Source organism: Periplaneta americana, chromosome 8, assembly GCF_040183065.1.
Source record: "Periplaneta americana isolate PAMFEO1 chromosome 8, P.americana_PAMFEO1_priV1, whole genome shotgun sequence".
Taxonomy (NCBI): Eukaryota; Metazoa; Arthropoda; class Insecta; order Blattodea; family Blattidae; genus Periplaneta; species Periplaneta americana.
This window is the reverse complement of record NC_091124.1, coordinates 14,049,841-14,072,077: the sequence shown is the minus strand read 5'-3', so window position 1 is coordinate 14,072,077 and position 22,237 is coordinate 14,049,841. Positions and strand designations below refer to the sequence as shown.

The following is a 22,237-nucleotide window of genomic DNA, read 5'->3' as shown; positions in this document are numbered from 1 at the left end:
CGAATCAGCCTCTAACAGAAATGAGTGTCAGAGAGTTTCCCAAAAGCTGCTTGTATTTATTTTTTTTATTTTAGTTGGTTATTTTACGACGCTTTATCAACAGCTTAGATTATTTAGCGTCTGAATGAGATGAAGGTGATAATGCCGGTGAAATGAGTCCGGGGTCTAACACCGAAAGTTATCCAGCATTTGCTCACCTCAACCAGATAACTTGCCCCGATCGGGAATCGAACCCGGGCCACCTGGTTTCTCGGCTAGACGCGCTAACCGTTACTCCACAGGTGTGGACAGCTGCTTGTACATTAGAGTGGAGTGAAAATGTGAAGTTTATGGAATCAAAATGTAATACCAGGAAAAAGTTTGTGGGGTGATATCATAAAGAACAAAGAAAAATATTTTTTCTCTAGATTAATATTTAGAGGTGCCCCAAGAGCATTACATTTAGAAATTTTCAAAAAATTTTGAGGTTCAGATTGTTTGGCGAGAGAACATTCTCCAGTGGTTTAATGTGAACAGGATACCAGGAACATGTTTAAAAAACACACATTTTAAAAGATTCGGCATATTTTTGGTCCCCTGTTGTTTCATCTTGAAGTGTCATAAAAACATCAATTTATAAGAAAATTGGGAATAATCACAAAACTCTTAGATATTATATAATTAACACAATAAAATTAATAGAAATTCATTCCTCTTATGTTTCAGGGTATTTAATCAGAATATCTCTAATTAATGAAATAAATCTGACCTTCTACCTCGTATTCCCAATGCCAGAGGGGGTGAACCCATTACAATTACCTATGGGTCAAAAATGAATTAAAATTTGACTTCAAATCAAACGAACCTACTGTTGGAGAGATTTCAGAGAGAGTTGCCATCAAAGCTAAGGAAATCCAGGTAAAGGCATAAATTGCGAAAGTCAGTCATACAGAATATTAAATTGATTCGTGCTTACCATCATCAATACACAAACTTAATAAAGCCTTGTAAGAAACGACATAGTGAAGACAGCTACAATGACAACATTGCAAAATTCAAAGAAGAAGCAAACAAATTATTTGATATGCAGTTGCAAATGCAAAAAAATGTAATACCGTAGGCCTAATTGTGATAAAGACCGCCGTGTTCCAAAACAAGAAAGAATGTTTTACTGGAGCAAATAACAGACAGAAATGTTGATCTAAATGAGGGGTTGGAAAGCAATGGTGGATTGTTAATGTTTAGGTGAGGGGTTTGGACTTTTTCCATTGCTGGTTGTCACAATCAAAAAATTAAGACACAACGTTTCGAAGGGTGGTTCTCCCTTCGTCTTCAGGTGGAAGGAAGGAGAGAAGAGAAAAAACCTATTGTTGGGATCATTACGTACAGCTATTCTGTATGACTGATCCCAACAATAGGTTTTTTCTCTTCTCTCCTTCCTTCCACCTGAAGACGAAGGGAGAACCACCCTTCGAAACGTTGTGTCTTAATTTTTTTATTGTGACAACCAGCAATGGAAAAAGTCTAAACCCCTCAATTAACAGACAAAAAGATGGTTGATTTAATTACCACTCAGAAAGAAATGAAAAAGAAAACAAGAATAAATTGTAACTAAAAAAATGAATGAGCTGAAATGGAATTTTTGTCATATTTTATGTAAAATACTATTATTTTGTCCCTCAAAAATACTGTATACTACAATCCGAATTTAGAGTCTTCCAAATAATGTTTAAATACGTGATTTTACAGCAATTCATTAGCTACGTAATGAAAAACAGAATCGTAGAACAAATATAGAGGCAAAAAAAATTATAATTTTAAGAAACTTCAAAGCCATTGGGGCACCTCAAAAATTAAATATAGGAACTCCATATTTTTCACATTCCTAAGTGAAAATACAGATTTTTGCTACTATTACATTTAAAAAACAGATAAAAAACAATTTCATGTACAGATTCACTCCACCCTATTGTACATGATTAAACTTATCTTCCAATTCAATACTTTACAAGAAAACTTGTCAAAACTGAACAATAACGAAAACTATTTTCAAAGATATATTGCTGAAGATTTGATAGGATTTTAAAAAGTTTGTTTCATCTTCATTGTAACATAATATATCTATTTACCAAATATTGCAATTTAAATATGTAAATCCTGGGAAGCGGAATTCTCGTCACCGGAACTCTCATCATTGTACCATCTAGTCACTGTAATTTTGTCACCCGGTGTTTTGGTCACTTCGACTTTTTGGTCACCCGATATTTTGGTCACCAGTACACATTTTCTTATAAATAATAATATTTATTTTGACAAGTAAATATCTATAGGTACACTGTATAAAATATTATGTGATTAATGTTTTTAAATTGCCACACAACATAAAATGTTACATGATTTATGATTCAAAATTGCCACCCAAACTGTGTCCGATAACTCTGAGGTATGTAAGAACATCACCATCTTCTTTATAATCAGGATATCGTTCTGCGATCCTACTGTGTAAATCCTCCACTTTCTTCTTTTTACGAGTGAATAGAAATTCCCCTTCGTGATGCTCCATCAATACAATAAATTTCATAATAACTGAAATAAGTAAGAGCGTCACCTTACACCTAAAATTTTTTTGCCAAATGCTTACGTGTGTAACCACGGAAACAATCTTACAATGACATTTAAATCTCATTATACTTATATGCGTAACCACGGAAACAACCTTACAATGACATTTAAATCTCGTTATACTTATATGCGTAACCACAGAAACAACCTTACAATGATACTTAAATCTCATTATACTTATATGCGTAACCACGGAAACAACCTTACAATGTCATTTAAATCTCATTATACTTATATGCGTAACCACGGAAACAACCTTACAATGACATTTAAATCTCGTTATACTTATATGCGTAACCACAGAAACAACCTTACAATGATACTTAAATCTCATTATACTTATATGCGTAACCACGGAAACAACCTTACAATGACATTTAAATCTCATTATACTTATATGCGTAACCACGGAAACAACCTTACAATGACATTTAAATCTCATTATACTCATATGCGTAACCACGGAAACAACCTAACAATGACATTTAAATCTCATTATGCTTATATGCGTAACCACAGAAACAACCTTACAATGATACTTAAATCTCATTATACTTATATGCGTAACCACGGAAACAACCTTACAATGACATTTAAATCTCATTATACTTATATGCGTAACCACGGAAACAACCTTACAATGACATTTAAATCTCGTTATACTTATATGCGTAACCACAGAAACAACCTTACAATGATACTTAAATCTCATTATACTTATATGCGTAACCACGGAAACAACCTTACAATGACATTTAAATCTCATTATACTTATATGCGTAACCACGGAAACAACCTTACAATGACATTTAAATCTCATTATACTTATATGCGTAACCACGGAAACAACCTTACAATGACATTTAAATCTCATTATACTTATATGCGTAACCACGGAAACAACCTTACAATGACATTTAAATCTCATTATGCTTATATGCGTAACCACAGAAACAACCTTACAATGACATTTAAATCTCGTTATACTTATATGCGTAACCACAGAAACAACCTTACAATGATACTTAAATCTCATTATACTTATATGCGTAACCACGGAAACAACCTTACAATGACATTTAAATCTCATTATACTTATATGCGTAACCACGGAAACAACCTTACAATGACATTTAAATCTCATTATGCTTATATGCGTAACCACAGAAACAACCTTACAATGATACTTAAATCTCATTATACTTAGATGCGTAACCACGGAAACAACCTTTTAATGACATTTAAATCTCATTATGCTTATATGCGTAACCACGGAAACAACCTAACAACAAAATTTAAATCTCATTAAATTTTTGCAATAAAACGTTAATAAAGTATTAAATGTAATCGGTGACGAGAACACCGGTGACTAAAATGTAACCGGTGGCCAAAAGCTGGTGACTAAAATGTAATCGATGACAAGAAGAAATATGACATCTCCGGTGACGAGATTCCTAGACCTGTAAATCTTCGGAGAATAACTTTGAAGAAAAGATCGCTCTAGCGGGACTTCGCTGAAATTTCCGCCTATATAGGTGAATTGACATAATGTCCCACATAGCTGAAACATGATAACTAAAATAAAAGCTACCATTATTATTCAAATAATCATTTCTACATAAATGAGTCCTTAGACGCAATAAGACACCGGCTGGGTGATAGTTATACCTGCAAGAATCATTCCCACATAAAAGTAGTGGTAATGCACAATAAGCCTCCGGCTGCTGAGTCTTCGGACCCCCTCTTTCATATAAAGGCAAAAAACCTGCTCTTTATATTACGCTCTCGAAGTTTCAACATGTTTCTAGAAGATTTCAACGCAAGAATAGGTGTGAAACTTCTATACCTCTGAGTTCAGTTATTTGCGCCTTAATGAAAATAGATACCGTAACTATGCATTTCATTGGATGACCGAAGAATTTTAGTACCAAGTGATATTGAACACTTTAATCTTTGTTTTAAAAGTGATTATGAAAGAACCACGTATGATAGGTTAGGTTGTACTAATAAATTTTAATAGCGTATTATGTTTAATTTGTGTGAGTGAGTGAGTGAGTGAGTGAGTGAGTGATATATATATATATATATATATATATATATCAGTGGTCGTACTGATAAGTTTTAGTAACGTTTTATGTCTTCATTCATTCATTCATTCATTCATTCATTCATTCATTCATTCATTCATTCATTCATTCATTCAGTCATTCATTCATTCATTCATTCATTCACACAATCACTCTCATTTATTTATTTATTCGTTCATTCATTTGTTAACTATTTATATATTTATTTATTTACTTAGTTACTCTAATGATTTTTTGTTTACTTATTTATTTATTTATTTATTTATGTATTTATTTATCTATCAATTTATCTATTTACTTATTAATTATGTATTTATTTATTTATTTATTTATTTATAGTACTTACTTATCTACTTATTTACTAATTAGTTTGTTTATTTACTTATTTATTAGTTATTTATTTACTTACTTATGTACTTACTCACTTATTTATTTACTTATTTGTTTAGTTACTTACATATTTATTTATTTATTTACTTATTTACTTACTTATTTACTCACTTATCTATTATGTACTTATTTATTTATTTATTTATTTATTTATTTATTTATTTATTTATACTTTCATTTTTTTATTTATTTTGCCTTATACTTTACTTTTTATTTTAAGCAGTTTGCTTAAACCAATGTTTTCCGTAAATATATATTTTAACTATTCAGAAATTCCACAACAGTTGAATTTCATTTCTTTGTGAAGGTTTCTTCCCAATAAATGGGTTAATAATGCGATAATGAAAAAGAAAGCTGGAATTAGAAAGGCAAGTAAAATTAAACTACCAGGAGAAACATGTGTGTTGTCAGTTTTTCTATTAAAATGTCACAGAATCTGATCGGCATCGAACTCATGTCTGTTCTATTCATAACACGTGCAGAAATACAATCATTCCCATGCTCCGCTTTGCATTCCAATTCGAGCCACTGCTATGAACAACGATTACAAATTGATGTACTGCATTTCAATACAGTAATGGAATTTTAAAATCAAATCTTCTGGGTCACAGTCCGCCATTTATCTTCATTTGGACTATCATTTTGACTAAATGGATCACAACTAGTTTCTACTTTCCCTACATTTTATATAAAATGGAGATTAAACTAATACTAGTTCCTATGGTATAGTATAGGCCAGAATTATAATAATTAGCATGGACGAGAGCAGTTCGCATTATAGCCTACTTCAAAGAAAAAATTAAATAGGCCTATTGTTTCGGAAAAGCATATTTACAGCAGAATATTTAACGACTTTAACAATTCACCAAAAGTCAGACAGCAGTCCTCCTAAAATCAGTAAGTTATAACGATTTCTCATAAAGAAACGTACATTAATATTTGCGAAATATTGAAAATCTGAACATAATTTCTTTTCAGAAATTCTATTAGGAGACTTTTTCGTGTAGTCATTCAGTTCCCACAGCTTCTTATTCTTCTTCAAGCCATTTTAGCATTTAAGCGTCGGGTTATCCTCGATCTCATATCTTCGCTCTAAAAGTGCTAATAAAGAAATCAACTAGGCCTATGAAAGGTTTGGTTGTAATATAGTAATATGCGTTACAAGAGCGGTATGTTGAAGTTTTCATGTTCGCGGAAAAGTTTGAAAAAGCGAAACGTAGTTGAGCTTTTTTAATTTCCGAGAATTGAAAGAAAACATACCGCTCGTGTATCGTACATTATTCTGTGCGAAGATCGTTTATTACATACCTGAAAGAGGAATTTCTAATTAGTTGCAATGAAATCTCCATCTTGGTTTCTGTTCAATGACGGAAAATTTGCAAAACAAAAATATCTATATTCAACATTGTTGCTTTAAAATGTTTTCTGTGTTTACTACACTCCAGCAGGCCGTGATATACGTCTGTCTATGATGAGTCTGGAATCTTGTTGATTTTTTCACGGCTTCCTTAATGTTACTGCATCACGAATGCAGTAACTTTAGCGGAGTTGTAGAGTTTACTTAATTTTTGCAAATATTTAAAAACAATAATTAACAGTGCAATTTAGGTGAAATTGCAGTGGTAAGTTTCCAGTTTATAATTATTACTATATTGAACGTCTCTAAAAATAATATGTCAAAAGCCTAAAGCAGTAAAATCAATACGTCACTTTAGCGGTAAGAAGAGGGAAATTGTTATGTGTGTTAGGTTGGGAATACTGAATGTGGAATTTTAGACTTTCCGCGGATTGGTTTTGTGCGGAAACCAAGCAAATACGCACGATCTCGCACAAATACATTTTACCCATTACTCGTATCTAAACTGGTCTTTGTTTCACCATCCTTAGCAACGTAGACATGACAGCCAACACATTAGCTACAATAAAATCCATATACTCATAAATTTACAACTTCTTCATAAACAGCACATTACAAAGAAAAGCCTAATCAAATTATTTAGATATCAATAATTAAATTTAGATACCAGTAATGGTTAAAAAATAATGTATAACACACGAGAATAAACATATTTTATACGCTTTATATGCTAAACTTTCCACTCGCGGATAAAATCTAATTTTACTCCCTTATAGGCTACTATAAATTACTACTATACATTAAGAGCTGTTGCTCTTTTTTGCAAAAGTGTATAACTAATGGCAAAGCTAGGTAGTGGGCCTTATAGCATGCTGGGCCTTAATACCCCCAGGTACCTCATATTATAAAATGCAAACTACTTAGACTATCATAGGTGAATGAAATTTTGTACATTTGTCATTATTAACCAGATATACTGTGAAAGAGTAATGGAACGGAGAAAAATTCTCTCCGGCGCCGGGATTTGAACCCAGGTTTCCAGCTCTACGTGCTGATGCTTTATCCACTAAGCCACACCGGATACCACCCCGGGGTCGGACAGAATCGTCTCAGATTAAGCTCCATCTCGTGGGTTCCCTCTAGTGGCCGCCCTCTGCACTACGTCATAGATGTCTATGAACGTAGGACCGAAGTGCGCACATGTGCTGAGGTGCACTCGATATGAGTGACTAGTTGGTCGGGATCCGACGGAATAAGCGCAGTCTTAAATCACGAAGTGATTTACGCATATCATATTTATTATTTTAATGTACCGAAGTACATATGATATTTCCATGCAGATATTCTGCGTCATCAAACGATGAAAGAGTACTGGAACGGAGAAAAATTCTCTCCGGCGCCGGGATTTGAACCCGGGTTTTCAGCTCTACGTGCTGATGCTCTATCCACTAAGCCACACCGGCAGAGGGCGGCCACTAAAGGGAACCCGAGAGTTGGAGCTAAATCTGAGACGATTCTGCCCGACGCCGGGGTGGTATCCGGTGTGGCTTAGTGGATAAAGCATCAGCACGTAGAGCTGAAAACCCGGGTTCAAATCCCGGCGCCGGAGAGAATTTTTCTCCGTTCCATTACTCTTTCATCGTATGATGACGCAGAATATCTGCATGGAAATATCATATGTACTTCGGTACATTAAAATAATATACAGATATACTGTACCAGTGACCAAAATTTAGTCAATCTAACTTCATAAATATGGAAGTTATTGATTGTACTATTGTGAACCTTTAAAAATGTTGTGGAACTTGGAAATTTCAATTTAGTATCTTCATAACAATTTAATTTTTTTTTTACTACGCAACGAAGTACTTCGAAATATTGTTGCCAGTAAACGGTTGCATTCCTTCATTTTGCTTTGTTATTTGACAATTGCCCCTTCCGGATAGAGTAACAAGGGAAGTTGCTGCGAGTTTTATGACTCGGAAGTACCGAATTGATCTTTCAATTTCACTGTTGTAGGATACTCCTCGCTTCAGTATTACAGCTCCAGCAAACCGTGTCGGATGTAATCTATGACCACTTACCAGTTCAAATGGATACGGGCCTAATGTAGCCCATATAAGGTTTGTGACATGTCGAGTTGTGATATGAGCGTAAATACATGCAGTACATTACCGGCTTTGTAAATAATTACTGTTGTCCAATGATTTACGAAATTAATTTAATTTTACTTCACTTCACTGTTCGGTCCTGACGCTGAATCATAAGGTCCTGCTGGCCTTAATGTCTATATGCCATCATTCAACAAATACCGTAGTAACGTGTGGTCACCCGTTATAACTGGCTTGTGAAACAGGGTTCACCCCTCCCTCCATAAAGATCTCAATACTTTCCAAATTTACATTTCGGCATTTATTACTCTGTTACATGAGCGAGGTTACTCGACTCTACTTGCACTGCGAAAGGACACAACACTTCAATATGCAGACTTACAACTCCCTGAGATTCATCCGGTAGTCTTGCCTGTACTAAAAGCCAGGTTATGAACCGACGAAACAGGAAGTAGTTGGAAGGGCGAGAGGAAAGTGCGGGTTAGAGGGGTAGCCTGTGCAGTGATGACACGTTGAGTGTGGGGGATGGAGGGGAGAACGACAACGGAGCTTCTCATTGGACCTCGCGTGAAAATGTCGTCTGCTAACGAAAATCTGGCAACGGAATCACGGAGAGAGTGTAGCCAGTTCATTTGCAGTACCACATGCATTACGAGTCGCATTTCGTACCAGCGTCATTAGCTCGTGCTTTCTTAAAACAGTAATTTTAATTACTAATATTGTTGATAGTGTTATCGAGAACTATATGCAGTAGTTATTTTAAACATATCGGTGACAAACGCGGAACACGCTTTGAATCTCGCCCCACTATGTGGCAACAGAGCTCAGAAAGAGACCAACAGAACGTTGCTTCCGGTTTAGTCGGTTCATAACCTGGCTTTTAGTATAGCATTCTAACAACTCACCTCTATATATATATATATATATATACAGAGTGTCCCAAATTCATGTAAGCCTATACACTCTTTAAAATACTATTTCACAGCAAAGAAATGAGATAGAAAAACGATTTTTGCGGTTTATGATTCAGAAGGCAGTGGAAAGCATGGAAACATGTTCATCTGTTTTCAAACAAACATGGCGGTGCAATTATCATTCGATGAACGTACAGTAAGTGGATACTGAAATGTTATTGGAAAGTGCAGAATGTTGTTGAGGATCAACGACGTTGAAGGGTTGAATTTGGAACACAACCACCAACAAGGTTCTCTATCACAAGAATCCGAGACAAGTTTCAAGTGACGGAACAGTGCAAGATGTGTTGAAAGGAAGGTGCGGAAGAAAGAGAAGTTCCACCGATAACGAGAGTGTTGATGCAGTCATGCAGGCTTTTGCACAATCCCCAAAGAAATCAATGAGGCAATGTTCTTGTGAGATTGGTATCAGCAAATCCAGTGTTCATCGAATTTTGCGAGCTCAAAAACGGAAACCTTACATTCCGAGATTTGTGCATGCACTAAATGAGGATGATCCAGAGATGGATAGAACCAAGGAAAATAGAATAGACTTCTCCCGCAATATCCAAATTGACGTGTTTTTTTTTTGTTTAAATTGAATTCAATTTAAATAATTAGTTACTTAGACTGGGAAGTTTTGAAATGAAAGCCCCATATATTGCATACTGTTTCTCAACACATCAATTTTGTAATTTATAGGGGAGAGTCGGGTAGTATCGGACATCGGGTAATATCGGACAGTGAGTTTCTTTCATATACCACACGATGATAATACCTGATTGACATGGTTACGTTTCTGTGATGTCGCATAGAGAAACGTAACCATGTCATTCAGGTAGTACCATATGGTGGTAGATGAAAGAAACGCAGTGTCCGATACTACCCGATGTCCGATACTACCCGATGTCCGATACTACCCGATTCTCCCCTATAGAACTTCAGCAAATGTTAATATTTGTATTGGGCCACTGGAAATCTGATTTCTCCGTATCCTTAACCGGACCGGTTTCTTTACATTTTTCTACAAGCTTCTGAAAAGATGCAAATCTGTATGGATCAAGTTCTAAACCATTATCACACGATAACATCGAGAAGTTGAGAAACTTTTTATCCATCTATGCATTGAAATGAGGTTTTAGAATCCTATAAGGCTATAGAATATGGAAGTGGGGAGGAGATAAGATATTATAATTTTATATTTTATGTACTGAATATGAATATATTAGCATTCCCAGAGATATCTGAAACACTTCTGGTTGATTTATTTAATAACTTTTTATTCTCATTTTCAGAGTTAAAATCATTGCATTAGGCCTACATAACTCATGCCCTTTCAGTATTTTTTATTTAAAATGCGTAATGCTCGTCTGAAAAATAATTTTGTGCGAGATCGTGCGTATTTGCTTGCTTTCCGCACAAAACCAATACGCGGTAAGTGTGAAATACCACATTCAGTATTCCCAACGTAACACACATAACAATTTCCCTCTTCTTACCGCTTAAGCGCCATATTCATTTCACTGCTTTAGGCTTATAACATATTATTTTTAGAGACGTTTAACATAGTAATAATAATAAATTGGAAACTTACCATTGCAATTTCACCTAAATTGCACTGTTAATTATTGTTTTTTAAATATTTGCAAAAATTAAGTAAACTCTACAACACCACAAAAGTTACTGCATTTGTAATGCAAGTAACATTAAGGAAGCCGTGAAAAAATCAACAAGATTCCAGATGCCGATGTTATTACTGCAATATGTTATATAAATAATATTGTTAAAATATTAAAATGAAAAATAAATCATTACATAACCTTACCGTTTGTTTTAAGTTCGCATTTATAGACTGGGGGGAAAAAAAGACAGACGTAGGCTATATCACGGCCTGCTGGAATATAGTAAACACAGAAAACATTTTATAGCAACAATGTTGAAGATAGATATTTTAGTTTTTAAAAGTTGCCGTCATTGAACAGAAACCAAGATGGAGATTTCATTGCAACTAATTAGAAATTCCTCTTTCAGGTATGTAATAAACGATCTTCGCACAAAATAATGTACGATACACGAGCGGTTGTTTGTTTACATGTTCTCGGAAATTAAAAAAGCTCAACTACGATTCGCTTTTTCAATCTTTTCCTCGAACATGAAAACATCAACATACCGCTCTTGTAACGCATATTACTATTTCGGGAATAAACCTTCATACTTTTACTGATACTAAAATAATTGACATATACCGGGTGTTTCAAAAAGTTACGTCAATACATTAGTAGGTGACAATATTGGTCATATGCAACAAACAAATATATATATATATATATATTACCTCTTTTAGACACCGTTTTCAAGTTAGAATTTTTTAAGTAATTATTTAGAAAATCATAACTTCAGCTGTATTGATTATATTTCAGGAAAGCAATATCCAGGCAATGAAGTCTTGAGGCAATAGGGCATTTTCCGTTCTCATTGAGGCACGTACCAGTGTACAGTACAATCTCAACGGCGCTTTCTACGTTGAAAATTCAAGCACGTTAGATTCAAAACTACATATTTCTGACAACTTTCCCCTTTTCCATCTTTCGCTATCTGCACTAATAACGCAGTTTCCCTATGTCGCTGGACTTTTAAATCACCATGTATAACTACTCGTATTTGTATTGAAAAACAGGAACTGATAAAACGGCCTTACAACGGCAATCAAATAGATATTACTGAGCGAGATGACGCACTGGGAGTGACTTACATTTGAGAGGTCCCGGGTTCAAATCCTGGGGTCAGCCAATCTGATAAGCGTTTGTAGTGGATTCCTCGATCATAAAATAAATTTGAATCTATAGTCCATCCTACGTAAGAACCGCTCTGAACATAAATAGGTAGGTCTATTACTCCTCGTACGTGTTCGACTAACCCTATCCCAGCCTGTTGTTATGTTAGAGCTTAGGCCTATTTGTTTCAAATGTATTTTTCGCGTTAATGCTGCTCTGTTTATGATATGGAATACTTCAGCCAAATAAAATATTGACGGCACATATTAAACAAATATTTCAGTTGTTTACATTTTTGCAATTGATAATTTATTTGCCACCATATTTGTTACGGTTGCCGTAATAGTATCCTTCGTTTGTAAGTAATACAGATTACTTTATAGACAATTGAACATTATATGAGATGTTGTCGTGTATTATTTTAAGAAAGAATAGAGTAGGTCTACGCACCGTCTTTGCTATAAATTGTGGAATAATTCGTTTACCCAAGAAAAAACGTAAAATAAAGAACCCTTTCTTTCCTCAAGCTCAGAGTACTTGGGTTTGCATTAAGGGCGATTCTTATTTTTGATAGACTATAGCTATTTAAAACGTAAATGCTAGATGAAATATAATATTCTTACTGTTTATGGTTTATACATTCTTAATGTTTTACTACTAATTTATAAAAATCTGTCTGATTTTCACCAAAATTGTGATTTCCATACCTACGACACTCGTAACAAAAACAGTTTAACTATTCCTGCTCACCATCTTACAAACACTAATAGAACATATATGGTCTTTGGTATCAAAATATGCAACAGTTTGCCTGATGACATCAAATACACAAAAAATTCACTCAAATTTAGGAATTATATGAAAACGAAATTAATAAAATTGTGTCCCTACAGTCTTGAGGATGCACGCATGGGCCCTCGTAATGAATAATGTCTTTTTTTTTCTTTTTATATTTGACTTATTTTAAGTTAAATTGTAATTGTATATATTCGACCATGTCTATGCATACATTATGCCATCGACAATAAAGTTCTATCTGCCTGCCTGCCTGCCTGCCTGCCTGCCTGCCTGCCTGCCCATCCATCCATCCATCCATCCATCCATCCATCCATCCATCCATCCATCCATCCATCCATCCATCCATCCATCCATCCATCCATCCATCCATCCATCCATCCATCTATCTATCTATCTATCTATCTATCTATCTATCTATCTATCTATCTATCTATCTATCTATCTATCTATCTATCTATCTTTTCTTATTACCATTACAAAATAGGTCTCAATCCCTACTGATTGTACATGATGGACATGTTTGCAAATGTGGTCACTAGATGGCATAATGATTCGTGGACGGACGATGTATCAACAATGTTGTCACTTATGAAATGATATTCCAGTTAAAGCGATTATAAAATATAACACCTAATATATTTCATTTTTATAGTGTTCTGTCCAAAGGCAGGTCTTTCACTGCAAACCCAGCATTCTCCAATCTTTCCTATTTTCTTCCTTCCTGTTTGTCTCAGCATACGATCCATATACCTTAATGTCTATCATCTGATATCTTCTTCTACCCCGAACTCTTCTCCCATTCACCAATCCTTCCAATGCATCCCTCAGTAGGCAGTTTCTTCTCAGCCAGTCAATTCCTTTTCCTCTCCCTGTTCAGTTTCAGCATCATTCTTTCTTCACCCACTCCTTCCAACACAGCTTCACTTCTTATTATGTCTGTACATTTCTAACGTTCCATTCTTCTCCATTCCACATTTCAAATTGTTATATTCGCTTCTCTTCACTTCGTCATAATGTCCACGTTTCTGCCTCAGACAATCCCACACTCCACACAAAGCACTTCACTAGTCTCTCCTTAGTTATTTTTCCAGAGACCCGCAGAAGATGCTCCTTATTCTATTAAAAGCTTCCTTTGCCATTTCTGTCATCCTTTTGACTTCCACCTAATACAGTATTTCTTCTTGCATTCGAGTGAGGTGTAAAGAAATTTGATTCTCGTTCTTGTTTGTAGCTGACTGGTGGCAACAAGTTATGTGTGATTATTTCTGCTTTCATTATAAAATTTTGCAAAATTTAAGTTATTTAATCGTTTTACTGTGTGTTATCAATATAATATTAAATAGACGTTATTGTATAAACATTAAGAAGTTTGGGGCTACAAACCAGGTGACCATTCAGATTCAGGTTACAATACAACACATGAAAACAGTACTAATTTGGAAAATAGCAATATTATAAAAAAATGTATTATACTTTATGTTCTCAAGACTGTTAAATGCAAATATATTTATAATATTAACAATGACGGCAATTTTTAGAAAAAGATGATCAAACTAGCATCGAAAATTACATGCCAATTTCAATACTACCTTTTTAAATGATAGAATCTGTTATACATCGTCAATTATATTATTATTTTGAATCTAATTCACTATTTTATACAGTTAAATTTAGTTCAGGCCTAGACTCTCTACATTAGATTATTCCGTGGTCAAATTGGTTTCGTCAGCTATTCGTGATTTTGAAGACTTCTCAGTTGTTTTGTGTCAAGTGCGTATCTCATACAATTTTAATTACGAAATTACGTTATAATGGAATTACTGGCAACAAATTAGAACTTCATCGTAGGCAAACATACTTACTTACTTATTTACTTACTTACTTACTTTCTTACTTACTGGCTTTTAAGGAACCCGGAGGTTCATTGCCGCCCTCACATAAGCCCGCCATTGGTCCCTATCCTGTGCAAGATTAATCCAGTCTCTATCATCATATCCCTCCTCCCTCAAATCCATTTTAATATTATCTTCCCATCTACGTCTCGGCCTCCCCAAAGGTCTTTTCCCCTCTGGCCTCCCACCTAACACTCTAATGCATTTCTGGATTCGCCCATTCGTGCTCTTTTATGTACAAAGAATCCTGTTCCTAATTGGTGATTAATGTTTCCTTCCCCATAATACAACAAGTAATCTCCTATTTGTGATATGCCATTTCCATCTAACCTAACCTCTTGTACTCCCACGAAGTCTATTCTATATCTAGCTAGTTCTTTTGCTACTAATGTTACCCCTCCTGTTTTATAAAGACTACGTAGTTACGATCCATGTACCAAATCTTATAACCTTATTCCTTTCTGTGGTCGTGCCGGAGAATCAGTCCCATTCCGAGGCTTATTGTTAGGTTTCGTAACAAGCTGTTTTTTACGGTGATGGGTTGTTAGACCTTCGCCCAACCCCCAAGCTGGAGGACCACCCCTTATCGGCTGTCCACGACTGCTTATTCAATATATTCGCAGCTACCCTCCATATCTGAAGGCCGTCTCCTCTATCCGCAACCTGAGGACGCGCCATGCCGTGGTGATAGGGACCCACGATATATGGCATCGTAGGCAAACAGCTTATCTAAATAGCAAAATTCAAAAGTTTCTAAAGATAATAGTGGTATACCACAAGGTTCCGTTTTGGGTCTACTTTTCCGTTTTGAATTTTGGTAAATGATTTCTCTTCATGGTGATACTGCGTCATTTGGTGATGGTAAAACCTTACATTATACAGAATTATCTTAACTTTTGTAGCCGTCACAGCGATTTAAATTATGAAATGTGCTAAGCAGTGCAGCACACGAACACCGGCGACAAGCAACAGAAAGTCCCACCCGTGCAGTGTACCAGCATCGACGGCTAGGGGTTAAACACGACAAGTACAAGAAAACACTGTTAAACGCTTTTAAGAAAGCGAAATTCTGAATGCTAATTTATAGAGAACGTGAATTTGTTAATTCAGAATTGATTGAATTTATGTCAAAATCCTATTTAATTCAACTAGAAAAATGGTTGATATACGAACTTCGTGGCACAGATTTCGAACAAAAAAAGATAGATGTAAGTAAAATTGTTGTTACTAAATGTTATTTTATAATTTCAACCCAACACATTTCAATTAAATTAGCAAATAAGTGTTTTGAACTTGATAAAAAATAAAGATTCCGTACCTTTCCTAGTCGCCAACACTTCCATTTTGGCCCCACACGTCCAGTTTTAAGGTTGAAATTATATAGTTTATAGAAACATTCTCTACATAATTATGAAAGAAAACTATACTATGACTGCACACTACATTCCAAAAATTATATACACTCTAACACAGTTAAATATACATGCGGATTTAACATGGGAAATCAATTATTTGTAAACACTATCTGTCCTGTATGTTTCACAGGAAATTTTTATAAGGAAAAATGTTAAGGAACTACAAATTCTTCGAATTGCAGTAACTACTACTCTATTTTCTAATAAGTTCAGAGAAATTAATTAAATAAAATTCTGAACTATATCTTCATTTTCTTTATTCAATATTTTACATTGTATGGTTTCTTTTACAGTCAATGTTATTGTTTTTTTTATTTCTGTTGTATTTAAAATCTAGTTTCATGAGGCCGTGGCAGAAATAACACAAAATGAAACAACATTGTTGACATAGGCAAAATCCAGACGCAAATGAATTTACAAGAAATTTATTTAATTAATTCCTCTGAATCTATTATGAAAATAAAATATGTAGTTATTAGTGCATTTCGATGTTTTTTAGCCCTCAACAGTTTCCCTTATAAAATTTTCCTGTGAAACATGTACAATGGCTACAAAAGAAATGCCGAACAAAATTATATCCTTTTCCGAGAACTTAGCAAACATGGCGAGGTGAAAAGCTATTTTGCTGGGATTAGCGATTTAAAAACACTAAAGATATTTTATTATTATTATTATTATTATAATTTGTGTGTACGTTTTGTAAGCAATGTTCGTAAATATGATCATATTACCCCATCCCTGGAAGCAATAGGTTGGCTTAAACTAGATAAGAAAAGAAATTTACATTCACTTCTCCTTCTCTTCGAAATCTTGAACTCTTCTATTCCTTCGTATCTGTCGTCTCGCTTCACTTACCTTTCTTCCCACCACAATCTGAACACACGCTCTCGCCATGAAACAATATTAACAATACCATCCCATCTCACCTCCTCATACTCATCCTCTTTCACAATAGCCCTGCCAAGACTCTGGAATTCGTTACCTGCTAGCATCAGGGACTGTCGAAATAAAATTCAATTCAAACGCAAACTTACTAGGCACTTGGTCAGTAATTGAGACTCGTTCAGACATGGTTTCTTGTAAATAGTTCTTTTAATCTACCACAAAATATCTCAATATCCGGTAATTTCATCACTATAGAATTTTGTTATTGTAGGTTTAATTTGTAATTTAGTAAATACAAAAATATTCTTTGTTCTTAACTTCTATAATAAAATGTCTAGCTTTCATTAATCAGGTATTCTTGTCGTACTTTAATTTTTATTGTAATTGTAATTGTAAATTTAATATTAATTGCAATCTTATTGTTCATGTTATAGTTGTAATCCCCTGGTAGAGGGGCAGAGAAGGCCTCACGGCCTTATCTCTACCAGGTTAAATAAATAAATCTAAAATCTAAATCTAAAAAATTATTATTATTATTATTATTATTATTATTATTATTATTATTATTATTATTATTATTATATTTAAAAACATGTAAATACGACTTTTATAACATGTTCACGTTATTATTTAATATGAATTTATTTTAAATTATTCATATACTTTTATTTTACAACATTAATAAGAATACCACATGAAAATAGTGAAACTGCAGTTTATATGACATTCCACAGCCTTCCTTATTATTCATAGATGCTGTCATTGTTACAATCGATATATGCGGCCAGTTACGTTTCATATTGTATTAACAAAAAAGCATCAATTTTATTATAAATATACACATAAAATAATTGTATAATAACTATAGATACAGAACTGAAAACTGAATCTAATTGAAACACTACACATTTCTCCTTTGCATGGAATAAAAACTCTTTAGAAAATTCAGGCCAGTTCAGATTTGTTTGTATAATTATAACATACATACGGCAAAGTCCTCGTAAAACGATAATATTTCAAATTGATAGCGACTTCGACTCGACATTTCTTTTGCTGCCCAGTGTACAGCACCAGAAAAAAATAATGGGCCACTATAATGCAGGCAACAAGTTTCGCACGACTGTTCACAAGTATCATATATACAGGCGCTCTTGTTTACTGCACATGCACAATACGTTGTATCTCAAACTTAATAAAATTAAGCGGCTTATTTCCTTTTTATGGAACTGTAGAAGGAAGATAGAATGGTTTCCCGTATTAAATACTTATGTATAGTAAACTGTATTACACACACTATATGAAACCATTATTCACAAATAGGTCTAATTGGAATTTACTTAAGGGTACACGAAGTGATATTTAGTTAATTTTCCGTTTTTAACATTAAAAGCTTGATTAAGGTCTAAAACAGCCCTCCGTCAATTTTCATGCTCATAGAGCCGTCCAACCATCTGTTAAAAGTTAGAAAAAACTGCACGTGTTTATTTTCGTCTATAAAGTCCCAAACTTTAAACTCAATTTCCTCGGCTTAAGTTTTTTGTAGCCTTACTTTTTACTAAAAATTAACTTAATTAAAGATTACTAAACTGAAGGCCTAACCATGAAATCACCCATCTCCAGTATCCTAGCCGAAATTTTAATACACAACATAGAACAGACACACATTCTAAACAAAGACAACAGCAAACACGCAGACAATATCATATACTGATACAGATATATAGACTACATACTACAAAGGAAATAAAAGATAGATTGAAAATCTACACAAACACATAAGAAATGCATCCCAAACTACTCTACACACTAGAAACAGAAAACAACAAATCTATAAATTTCTTAGACATCACAATAACAAAAACAGACAACAAACATAATATCTTCAAAATATACAGGAAACCCACTACTATGGTAACACAATCACTCACAGAATACAAACACTCAGCATTTCGATCCATGATACGTAGACTCATCAACATTCCTATGAGGCAACAAGACTATAAGGAAGAAATACACACCATCAAATACATAACAAGGAAATGGATACAACAACAACATAACAGACATCATACGAAATTCTAAACGCAAACAAGAAAACACCTCACAAACACAAGAAAAAAAAACAAATACATCACACTAACATACGAAAACAAGAACACATACAAGATTGCATCATCTTTCAAGAAACTAAAATACAACATTGCATACAGAACGTACTACAAAAACATCTTAACACACTGACAAAACACACAAACAAATAAAACTTAACAGGAGTATACAAACTATCATGCAACAGTTGCAACGACTTCTACATTGGACAGACTGGAAGATCATTTCAAACACGTTACAAAGAACATATCACAGCCATAACCAAATCACACAACAATTCAACCTACGAAGAACACATCACAAACTCCAATCACAACTACAGCAACATAGACACTGACATGAAAATACTACACTAGCCAAAAACCAGGAAGTTGACACTCTAGAATAATATGAAATTTACAAACATACAAAAACACACCCTCAGCACATCCTGAACACTGAACTGAATTTCAAAACACACACCCTTTTCGACACAATTAGGAACACACGCCACCACAACAGGAAACCAGAAGATAGCGCAGAACCTTCACTAGACTTCGGACAATGAAGAATATCACTTGTAAACTAGTCAGCCAGGTAATTTCCTAAAACGTTTAACACAGTGAGGAAGTTATAAAGTTAATCAGTGGTAAAAATTATACGCTTCCTACAAATGTTGTACTAGATATGTACATTACTCTTTTTTGTGGATGTTCTTGAATGTGTGCTTTAATAACATTTGCTGTCAAGGTTTTCTTTTATATCTCATAAGTTATTTAATTTGATATATTTAGATTTTTTTGACAATTTTGTACTCAACTGCATTAAATATTTTTATCTTATTCTTTTAGTAAATGGAATGGAGACCCTTGACAGCAAGTTTCGTTTCAGAGAGTCTGCCAGGTTTATAGATACAATTTCAGACAAAAATTTTGTAATTCTTTGAAAGAGAAGCGATTTTCCAAACTGTCATTTAAATTTACAAAAATGTTAATTATTCACACATTTCTCAACCAATTAGATAAAACTTTGCACAGAGACTATTTATATTTAACATGATAATTGTACAAATTCTCAGGTCTCTAGTTTGAACAGTTTAGATAATAGAAATTTCTCGTCGATGTACCCTTAAGACAAAGCTGAAATTGTAAATGAGATTAAATTTACAAATTGTTAAGGACCTTATGTCGAAGCCTCCATGAAAACTGCATAGACTGTAAATAGATTTTTACAGCAGATAAGCAAAGTATAAAAAATAGCTTACAACAACTTACAAATGGCCTTTAAGGAATCCGCAGGTTCATTGCCGCCCTCACATAAGTTCGCCATCGGTCCCTATCCTGTGCAAGATTAATCCGGTCTCTATCGTCATATCCCACCTCCCTCAAATCCATCTTAATATCCTCCCATCTACGTCTCCCCAGAGGTCTTTTTCCCTCCAGTCTCCCAACTAACACTCTATATGCATTTCTGGGTTCGCCCATACGTGGTACATGCCCTTCCCATCTCAAACGTCTGGATTTAATGTTCCTATGTATGTCAGGTGAAGAATACAATGCGTGCAGTTGTGCGTTGTGTAACTTCCTCCATTCTTCTGTAACTTCAACCGTCTTAGGCCCAAATTTTTCCTAAGAACCTTATTCTCAAACACCCTTAATCTCTGTTCCTCTCTGAAAGTGAGAGTCCAAGTTTCACAACCATACAGAACAACTGGTAATATAACTGTTTTATAAATTCTAACTTTAAGATTTTTTGACAGCAGACTGGATGATAAAAGCTTCTCAACCGAATAATAACACGCAGTTCCCATACTTATTCTGCGTCTAATTTCCTCCCGAGTGTCAGTAGGTTAGGTTAGGTTAGGTTAGGTTGTTACTGTTGCTCTTTACATACTTCAAGTAAAATTCCCGTGTTTTCCCTAATCGTTTGTGGATTTTCTCCTAACATATTCACGTCATCCGCTTAGACAAGAAGCTGATGTAACCCGTTCAATTCCAAACCCTGCCTGTTATCCCATTTTTTCTCCATTATCTGTCGAATACAAAAAATATCTGACCAATAGTCGATCTATTACGCCGAAAACCGCACTGATGGACCCCAATAATTTCATCTACGTACGGGGTTAATCTTCTCAAAAGAATATTGGACAAAATTTTGTACGACGTCAACAAGAGTGATATTCCTTGAAAGTTACCACAGTTAGACTTGTCCCCCTTCTTAAAAATAGGTACAATTATGGACTCCTTCCATGGTTCTGGTACAATTTCCTTTTCCCAAATAGCAAGTACAAGCTTATAAATTCCGCTAGATAACGCGCTTCCACCCTCTACCCATACTAACTATAAGACTACAAAATAGAAGTTTCAATAAATGACTATCGACAAATCGAGCATCTTCGCATTGATCCCATAGTATCCACTCAGTTGGCACAGTACTTTGAGTACACGACAATATCTAGCATGTCACGTGACAGGGTAGACGTTCAGGAGGCAATCAACTAACCTGTTCCACGTAACAACAATTTTAGTATTGATGATGATGACGATGATGATGATGATGATGATGATGATGACGATGATGATGATGATGGTGGTGGTGGTGATGATGATGATGAAGATGATGGTGATGGTGATGGTGATGGTACCAACATTATCATGTGACGTGAAAGGAATTTGCGTCCACCTGTGTGATTGGCGCTTAGCAACTATCGATTGCTCTTGGTGCAAGCCGCCGTCCGGTCTGCACAGTCTACCTGCTGTCTCAGGCGCCACGCGTTTCAGCGTCGCATCTCAGGTAAAGGGAATTTATTCCGGTATGCTGTTCACACTAATTAAAACGAAGTTTCTTAGAACCTGTGTACCTCATCCATCAGGAAACTCTGATGTT

At 34.7% G+C, this 22,237-nt stretch overlaps 1 protein-coding gene across 3 annotated transcripts in view; it reads left to right on the top strand.

Moving 5' to 3' along the window:
• Nucleotides 1-22,237, top strand: part of LOC138704511 (homeobox protein orthopedia-like) — a 384,195-nt gene that overhangs the window by 245,470 nt on the left and 116,488 nt on the right. The gene's annotated exons all lie outside the window — the stretch shown is intronic.